Source organism: Dama dama, unplaced genomic scaffold, assembly GCF_033118175.1.
Source record: "Dama dama isolate Ldn47 unplaced genomic scaffold, ASM3311817v1 ptg000126l, whole genome shotgun sequence".
In the NCBI taxonomy this organism is placed as follows: Eukaryota; Metazoa; Chordata; class Mammalia; order Artiodactyla; family Cervidae; genus Dama; species Dama dama.
Window position 1 is genome coordinate 1,797,402 of NW_026870935.1, and position 10,340 is coordinate 1,807,741.

A 10,340-nucleotide genomic window follows, 5' to 3' on the forward strand; every position below is an offset into this window, starting at 1 on the left:
AATACATGAAGAGCCTGAAAACGTGTGAAGAATGTGAAGAGCTCAAAAGTTTTGATAAAAATGAAGAGCTTCAGAAGGTGTCAAAAATGCGATGAGCATGAAACCGTCGGAAAAATAGGAGGAGCATGAAGTGGTGTTGAAAAACATGAAGAGTCTGAAAAGGTGTGAAAAATATGAAGAGCTTCAAAAGGTGTGAAAAATATGAGGAGCATGAAACGGTCTGAAATATAGGGGGATCATGAAGCGGTTTTGAAAAACATGAAGAGCCTGAAAAGGTGTGAAAAATGTGAAGAGCTTAAAAAGGTGTCAAAATATGAGGAGCATGAAACGGTCTGAAAAATAGGAGGAGCATGAAACGGTGATCAAAAATATGAAGAGCCTGAAAAGTTGTGAAAAATATGAAGAGCTTCAAAAGGTGTGAAAAATATGAGGAGCACGAAACGGTCTGAAAAAGATGAGGAGCATGAAGCGGCGTTGAAAAACATGAAGAGCCTGAACAGGTGTGAAAAATATGAAGAGCTTCAAAAGGTGTCAAAAATATGAGGAACATGAATCGGTCTGAAAAATAAGAGAAGCATGAAGTGATGTTGAAAAACATGTAGAGCCTGAAAAGGTGTGAAAATTATGAAGAGCTTCAAAAGGTGTGAAATACATGAGGAGCATGAAACGGTCTGAAAAATAGGAGGAGCATGAAACGTTGTTCAAAACGAAGAAGAGCCTGAAATGGTGTGAAAAATTTGAAGAGCCTCAAAAAGTGTCAAAAATATGAGGAGCATGAAACGGTCTGAAAAAGAGGAGGAGCATGAGCGGAGTTGAAAAACATGAAGAGCCTGAAAAGGTGTGAAAAATATGAAGAGCTTCAAAAGGTGTGAAAAATAGGAGGAGCATGAAGCGGTTTTCAAAAACATGAAGAGCCTGAAAAGGTGTGAAAAATACGAAGAGCTTCAAAAGGTGTCAAAAATATGACGAGCATGAAAGAGTCTGAAAAATAGGAGCAGCATGAAACGGTGTTCAAAAACATGAAGAGCCTGAAAAGCTGTGAAAAATATGAAGAGCTTCAAAAAGTGTGAAAAATAGGAGGAGCATGAAACGGTCTGAAAAATAGGAGTAGCATGAAGCGGTGTTCAAAAACATGAAGATCCTGAAAAGGTGTGAAAAATATAGAGCTTCAAAAGGTGTCAAAGATATGAGGAGCATGAAACGGTCTGAAAAAAAGGAGGAGCATGAAACGGTGTTCCAAAACATGAACAGCCTGAAAAGTTGTGAAAAATATGAAGAGCTTCAAAAGGTGTCAAAAATATGAGGAGCATGAAAAGGTCTGAAAAATAGGAGGAGCATGAAACGGTGTTCCAAAACATGAAGAGCCTGAAAAGGTGTGAAAAATATGAAGAGCATCAAAAGGTGTGAAAAATATGAGGAGAATGAACCGATCTGAAAAATAGGAGGAGCATGAAGCCGTGTTGAAAAACATGAAGAGCCTGAAAACGTGTGAAAAATATGAAGAGCTTCTAAAGGTGTCAAAAATATTAGGACAATGCAACGGTCTGGAAAATAGGATAAGCATGAAGCCGTGTTGAAAAACATGAAGAGCCTCAAAAGTTGTGAAAAATATGAAGAGCTTCAAAAGGTGTCAAAAATATGAGGAGCATGAAAGGTCTGAAAAATAGGAGGAGCATGAAACGGTGTTCCAAAACATGAAGAGCCTGAAAAGGTGTGAAAAATATGAAGAGTTTCAAAAGGTGTGAATTACATGAGGAGCATGAAACGGTCTGAAAAATAGGAGGAGCATGAAGCGGTGTTGAAAAACTTGAAGAGCCTGAAAAGTTGTGAAAAAAATGAAGAGCTTCAAAAGGTGTGAAAAATATGAGCAGCTTCAAAAGGTGTCAAAAATGAGATGAGCATGAAACGGTCTGATAAATAGGAGGATCATGAAGTGGTGTTGAAAATCATGAAGAGCCTGAAAACGTGTGAAAAATATGAAGAGCTTCAAAAGATATGAAAAACATGAGGAGCTTGAAACGGTCTGAAAAACAGGAGGAGCATGAAGCGGTTTTGAAAAACATGAAGAGCCTGAAAAGGTGTGAAAAATATGAAGAGCTTCAAAAGTTGTGAAAAATATGAGGAGCCTGAAACAGTTTGAAAAATAGGAGGAGCATGAAACAGTGATGAAGAACATGAAGAGCCTGGAAGGGTGTGACAAATATGAAGAGCTTCAAAGGTGTCAAAAATATGAGGAGGATGAAACAATCTGAAAAATAGGAGGAGCATTAAGCGGTGTTCAAAAACATGAAGAGCCTGAAAAGGTGTGAAATATAGGAAGAGCTTCAAAAGGTGTGAAAAATACGAGGAGCATGAAATGGTCTGAAAAATAGGAGGAGCATGAAGCGGTGTTCAAAAACATGAAAAGCCTGAAAAGGTGTGAAATATATGAAGAGCTTAAAAAGCTGTCAAAATTATGAGGAGCATGAAATGGTCTGAAAAATAGGAGAAGCATGAAACGGTGTTGAGAAACATGAAGAGCCTGAAAAGGTGTGAAAAATATGAAGAGCATGAAAAGGTGTGAAAAATATGGGGAGCATGAAACTGTGTTCAAAAACATGAAGAGCCTGAAAAGCTGTGAAAAATATGAAAAGCTTCAAAATGTGTCAAAAATATGATGAGCAAAAAACGGTCTGAAAATTAGGAGGAGCATGAAGCCGTTTTCAAAAACTTGAAGAGCCTGAAATGATGTGAAAAATATGAAGAGCTTCAAAAAGTGTCAAAGATATGAGGAGCATGAAACGGTCTGAAAAATAGGAGGAGCATGATACGGCGTTGAAAAACATAAAGAGCCTGAAAAGGTGTGAAAAATATGAAGAGCTTCAAAATGTGTCAAAAAAATGACGAGCATGATATGTATGAAAAATAGGAGGAGCATGTAACGGTGTTTCAAAAGCATGAAGAGCCTGAAAGTTATGAAAAATATGCAGAGCTTCAAAACGTCTCAAAAACATGAGGAGCATGAAACGGTCTGAAAAATAGGAGGAGCATGAAACGGTGTTCAAAAACATGAAGAGCCTGAAAAGGTGTGAAAAATATGAAGAGCTTCAAAAGGTGTCAAAAATATGAGGACCATGAAACGGTCTGAAAAATAGTAGGAGCATGAAGCGGTGTTGAAAAACATGAAGAGCCTGAAAAGGTGTGAAATATATGAAGAGCTTCAAAAGTTGTAAAAAATATGAGGAGTTTGAAACGGTCTGAAAAATAAGAGGATCTGGTTTCCTCAGTGTGTATGCCCAGAAGTGGAATTGCTGGGTCATATGGCAGTTCTATTTCCAGTTTTTTAAGAAATCTCTACACCGTTTTCCATATCGGCTGTACTATTGTGCATTCCCACCAACAGTATAAGAGGGTTCCCTTTTCTCCACTCCCTCTCCAGCATTTATTGCTTGTAGACTTTTGGATAGCAGCCATCCTGACTGGCATGTAATGGTACCTCATTGTGGTTTTGATTTGCATTTCTCTAATAATGAGTGATGTTGAGCATCTTTTATGTGTTTGTTATCCATCTGTATGTCTTCTTTGGAGAAATGTCTGTTTAGTTCTTTGGCTCATTTTTTATTGGGTCATTTATTTTTCTGGAATTGAGCTGCAGGATTTGCTTGTGTATTTTTGAGATTAATCCTTTGTCTGTTTCTTCATTTGCTATTATTTTCTCCCAATCTGAGGGCTGTCTTTTCACCTTACTTATAGTTTCCTTTGTAGTGCAAAAGCTTTTAAGTTTCATTAGGTCCCATTTGTTTAGTTTTGCTTTTATTTCCAATATTCTGGGAGGTGGGTCATAGAGGATCTTGCTTTGATTTATGTCGGAGAGTGTTTTGCCTATCTTCTCCTCTAGGAGTTTTATATTTTCTGGTCTTACATTTAGATCTTTAATCCATTTTGAGTTTATTTTTGTGTATGGTGTTAGAAAGTGTTCTATTTTCATTCTTTTACAAGTGGTTGACCAGTTTTCCCAGCACCACTTGTTAAAGAGGTTGTCTTTTTTCCATTGCATATCCTTGCCTCCTTTGTCAAAGATAAGGTGTCCATAGGTTCGTCTGAAAGAGACACGTGCACCCCAATGTTCATCGCAGCACTGTTTATAATAGCCAGGACATGGAAGCAACCTAGATGCCCGTCAGCAGATGAATGGATAAGAAAGCTGTGGTACATATACACCATGGAATATTACTCAGCCATTAAAAAGAATTCATTTGAATCAGTCCTAATGAGATGGATGAAGCTGGAGCCCATTATACAGAGTGAAGTAAGCCAGAAAGATAAAGAACATTACAGCATACTGACACATGTATATGGAATTTAGAAAGGTGACAACGATAACCCTATATGCAGAACAGAAAAAGAGACACAGAAATACAGAACAGACTTTTAAACTTTGTGGGAGAATGTGAGGGTGGGATATTTCAAAAGAACAGCATGTATGCTATCTATGGTGAAACAGATCACCAGCCCAGGTAGGATGCATGAGACAAGTGCTCCGGCTTGGTGCACTGGGAAGACCCAGAGGAATCGGGTGGAGAGGGAGGTGGGATGGGGAATCGGGACTGTGAATACATGTAAATCCATGGCTGATTCATATCAAGGTATGACAAAACCCACTGGAAAAAAAAATAAAAATAATAAAAAAAAAATAACAATAAAAAAAAAAAAATAAGAGGAGCCTGAAATGGTCTGAAAAATAGGAGGAGCATGAAGTGGTGTTGAAAAACGTGAAGAGCCTGAAAAGGTGTGAAAAATATGAAGAACTTCAAAAGGTGTCAAAAATATTAGCAGCATGAAACAGTCTGAAAAAAAGGAGGAACATGAAACGGTGTTCAAAAACATGAAAAGCCTGAAAAGGTGTGAAAAATATGAAGAACTTCAAAAGGTGTCAAAAATATGAGCAGCATGAAACGGTCTGAAAAACAGGAGGAGCATGAAAGGGTGTTCAAAAACATGAAGAGCCTGGAGAAGTGTGAAAAATATGAAGAGCTTCAAAAGGCGTCAAAAATATGAGGAGCATGAAACGGTCTGAAAAATAGGAGGAGCATGAAGTGGTGTTGAGAAACATGAAGAGTCTGAAAAAGTTGTGAAACATATGAGGAGAATGAAAAGGTCTGAAAAATAGGAGGAGCATGAAGTGGTGTAGAAAAACATGAAGACCCTGATAAATGTGAAAAATATGAAGAGCTTCAAAAGGAGTCAAAAATATGAGGAGCTTGAAACGGTCTGAAATATAGGAGGAGCGTGAAATGTGTTAAAAAACATGAAGAGCTTAAAAAGGTGTGAAACATATGAGGAGCATGAAAAGGTCTGAAAAATAGTAGGAGCATGAAGCGGTGTTGAAAAACATGAAAAGCCTGAAAAGGTGTGAAATATATGAAGAGCTTCAAAAGGTGACAAAAATATGAGGAGCATGAATAGCTCTGAAAAATAGGAGGAGCAAGAAGCGGTGTAGAAAAACATGAAGAGCCTGAAAAGGTGTGAAATCTATGAAGAGCTTCAAAAGGTGTCAAAAATATAAGGAGCATGAAACGGTCTCAAATAAAGGAGGAGCATGAAGTTGTGTTGAAAAATATGTAGAGCCTGAAAAGGTGTGAAAAATATGAACAGCTTCAAAAGGTGTCAAAAATATGAGGAGCAAGAAACGGTCTGAAAAATAGGAGGAGCATTAATCGGTGTTCAAAAATATGAAGAGCCTGGAAAGCTGTGAAAAATATGAAGAGCTTCAAAAGGTGTCAAAAATATGAGGAGCAAGAAACGGTCTGAAAAATAGGAGGAGCATTAATCGGTGTTCAAAAATATGAAGAGCCTGGAAAGGTGTGAAAAATATGAAGAGCTTCAAAAGGTGTCAAACATATGAGGAGCATGAAACCGTCTGAAAAATAGGAGGAGCATGAAACCTTGTTGAAAAATATGAAGAGCCTGAAAAGGTGTGAAAAATATGAAGAGCTTCAAAAGGTGTCAAAATATGAGGAGCTTGAAACGGTCTGAAAAAATGGAGGAGCATGAAACGGTGTTCAAAAACATGAGGAGCCTGAAAAATTGTGAAAAATATGAAGAGTTTCAAAAGGTGTCAAAAATATGAGGAGCATGAAACGGTCTGAAAAATATGAGGAGCATGAAACGGTGTTCAAAAACATGAAAACCCTGAAAAGGTGTGAAATATATGAAGAGCTTCAAAAGGTGTCAATAATATGAGGAGCATGAAACGGTCTGAAAAATATGAGGAGCATGAAACGGTGTTCAAAAACATGAAAACCCTGTAAAGGTGTGAAATATATGAAGAGCTTCAAAAGATGTCAAAAATAGGAGGAGCATGAAGCGGTGTAGAAAAACATGAAGAGCCTGAAAAGGTGTGAAAAATATGAAGAGCTTCAAAAGTTGTCAAAAATATGAGGAGCATGACACGGTCAGAAATATAGGAGGAGCATGAAGTGGTGTTGAAAACATGAAGAACCTGAAAAGTTGTGAAAAATATGAAGAGCTTCAAAAGGTGTCAAAAATATGAGGAGCATGAAACGGTCTGAAAAATAGGAGGAGCAGAAGCAAATTTGAAAAACATGAAGAGCCTGAAAAGGTGTGATAATTATGAAGCGCTTCAAAAGGTGTCAAAATTATGGGGAGCATTAAACGGTCTGAAAAATAGGAGGAGCATGAAAACGTGTTGTAAAATATGAAGAGCCTGAAAAGGTGTGAAAAATATGAAGAGCTTCAAAATGTGTGAAAAATATGAGGAGCATGAAACGGTCTGAAAATTAGGAGGAGGATGAAACGGTGTTCAAAACATGAAGAGCCTGAAATGTTTTGAAAAATGTGAAGAGCTTGAAAAGGTGTCAAAAATATGAGGGGCATGAAACGGTCTGAAAAAGAGGATGAGCAAGAAACGGTGTTGAAAAACATGAAGAGCCTGAAAATGTGTGAAAAATATGAAGAGCTTCAAAAGGAGTCAAAATATGAGGCGCATGAAACGGTCTGAAAAATAGGAGGAGCATGAAACTGTGTTGAAAACATGAAGAGCCTGAAAAGTTGTTAGAAATATGACGAGCTTCAAAAGATATCCAAAATATGAGGCGCATGAAACGGTCTGAAAAATATGAGGAGAATAAAGCGGTGTTGAAAAACATGAAGAGCCTGAAAAGCTGTGAAAAATATGAAGAGCTTCAAAAGGTGTCAAAAATATGAGGAGCATGAAACGGTCTGAAAAATAGGAGGAGCAGAAGCAAATTTGAAAAACATGAAGAGCCTGAAAAGGTGTGATAATTATGAAGCGCTTCAAAAGGTGTCAAAATTATGGGGAGCATTAAACGGTCTGAAAAATAGGAGGAGCATGAAAACGTGTTGTAAAATATGAAGAGCCTGAAAAGGTGTGAAAAATATGAAGAGCTTCAAAATGTGTGAAAATTATGAGGAGCATGAAACGGTTTAAAAAATAGGAGGAGCATGAAATGGTGTTCAAAAACATGAAGAGCATGAAAAGGTGTGAAAAATGTGAAGAGCTTCAAAAGGTGACAAAAACATGAGGACCATGAAACGGTCTGAAAAATAGGAGGAGCATGAAGCGGTGTTGAAAAACATGAAGAGCCTGAAAAGGTGTGAAATATATGAAGAGCTTCAAAAGGTGTAAAAAATATGAGGAGCTTGAAACGGTCTGAAAAATAAGAGGATCTGGTTTCCTCAGTGTGTATGCCCAGAAGTGGGATTGCTGGGTCATATGGCAGTTCTATTTCCAGTTTTTTAAGAAATCTCCACACTGTTTTCCATAGCGGCTGTACTAGTGTGCATTCCCACCAACAGTGTAAGAGGGTTCCCTTTTCTCCACACCATCTCCAGCATTTATTGCTTGTAGACTTCTGGATAGCAGCCATCCTGACTGGCATATAATGGTACCTCATTGTGGTTTTGATTTGCATTTCTCTAATTATGAGTGATGTTGAGCATCTTTTCATGTGTTTGTTATCCATCTGTATGTCTTCTTTGGAGAAATGTCTGTTTAGTTCTTTGGCTCATTTTGTATTGGGTCATTTATTTTTCTGGAATTGAGCTGCAGGATTTGCTTGTATATTTTTGAGATTAATCCTTTGTCTGTTTCTTCATTTGCTATTATTTTCTCCCAATCTGAGGGCTGTCTTTTCACCTTACTTATAGTTTCCTTTGTAGTGCAAAAGCTTTTAAGTTTCATTAGGTCCCATTTGTTTAGTTTTGCTTTTATTTCCAATATTCTGGGAGGTGGGTCATAGAGGATCTTGCTTTGATTTATGTCGGAGAGTGTTTTGCCTATCTTCTCCTCTAGGAGTTTTATATTTTCTGGTCTTACATTTAGATCTTTAATCCATTTTGAGTTTATTTTTGTGTATGGTGTTAGAAAGTGTTCTATTTTCATTCTTTTACAAGTGGTTGACCAGTTTTCCCAGCACCACTTGTTAAAGAGGTTGTCTTTTTTCCATTGTATATCCTTGCCTCCTTTGTCAAAGATAAGGTGTCCATAGGTTCGTCTGAAAGAGACACGTGCACCCCAATGTTCATCGCAGCACTATTTATAATAGCCAGGACATGGAAGCAACCTAGATGCCCGTCAGCAGATGAATGGATAAGAAAGCTGTGGTATATATACACCATGGAATATTACTCAGCCATTAAAAAATTCACTTGAATCAGGCCTAATGAGATGGATGAAGCTGGAGCCCATTATACAGAGTGAAGTAAGCCAGAAAGATAAAGAACATTAGAGCATGCTGACACATGTATATGGAATTTAGAAAGGTGATAACGATAACCCTATATGCAGAACAGAAAAATAGACACAGAAATACAGAACAGACTTTTGAACTTTGTGGGAGAATGTGAGGGTGGGATATTTCAAATGAACAGCATGTATGCTATCTATGGTGAAACAGATCACCAGCCCAGGTAGGATGCACGAGACAAGTGCTCCGGCTTGGTGCACTGGGAAGACGGAGAGGAATCGGGTGGACAGGGAGGTGGGAGGGGGGATTGGAATTGGGAATACATGTAAATCCATGGCTGATTCATATCAATGTATGACAAAACCGACTGGGAAAGAAAAAATAAAAATAATTAAAAAAAATTTAAAAAAAAAACAATAAAAAAAAAATAAGAGGAGCATGAAATGGTGTTCAAAAACATGAAGAGCCTGAAGAGGTGTGGAAATTATGAAGAGCTTCAACAGGTGTCAAATATATGAGGAGCATAAAACGGTTTGAAAAAAAGGAGGAGCATGAAATGGTGTTGAAAAACATGAAGAGCCTAAAACGGTGTGAAAAATATGAAGAGCTTCAAAAGGTTTCAAAAATATGAGAGGCATGAACGGTCTGAAATGTAGGGGGAGCATGAAGCGGTGTAGAAAAACATGAAGAGCCTGAAAAGGTGTGGAAATAATGAAGAGCTTCAAAAGGTGTCAAATATATGAGGAGCATAAAACGATCTGAAAAAAAGGAGGAGCATGAAATTGTGTTGAAAAACATGAAGAGCCTGAAAAGGTGTGATAAATATGAAGAGTTTCAAAACGTGTCAAAAAGATGAGGAGCATGAAACGGTCTGAAAAACAGGAGGAGCATGAAACGGTGTTCAAAAACATGAAGAGCCTGGAGAAGTGTGAAAAATATGAAGAGCTTCAAAAGGCGTCAAAAATATGAGGAGCATGAAACGGCCTGAAAAAAAGGAGGAGCATGAAGCGGTGTTGAAAAACATGAAGAGCCTGAAAACGTGTGAATAATATGAAGAGCTTCAAAAGGTGTCAAAAATATGAGGAGCATGAAACCGTCTGAAAAATAGTAGGAGCATGAAGTGGTGTTGAAAACATGAAGAGCCTGAAAAGGTGTGAAAAATATGAAGAGGTTCAAAAGGTGTCAAAAATATGAGGACCATGAAACGGTCTGAAAAATAGGAGGAGCATGAAATGGTGTTCAAAAACATGAAGACCTGAAAAGGTGTGAAAAATATGAAGAGCTTCAAAAGGTGCCAAAAATATGAGGAGCATCAAACGGTCTGAAAAAAGGAGGAGCATGAAGCGGTGTTGAAAAACATAAAGAGACTGAAAAGTTGTGAAAAATATGAAGAGCTTCAAAAGGTTTCAAAATATGAGAAGCATGAAACGGTCTGAAAAATAGGAGGAGCATGAAAAGGTCTGAAAAATAGGAGGAGCATGAAGCGGTGTTGAAAACATGAAGAGTCTGAAAAGGTGTGAAAAATATGAAGAGCTTTAAAGGTGTCAAAAATATGAGGAGCATGAAACGGTCTGAAAAATAGGAGGAGCATGAAGCGGTGTTGAAAAACATGAAGAGCCTGAAAAGGTGTGT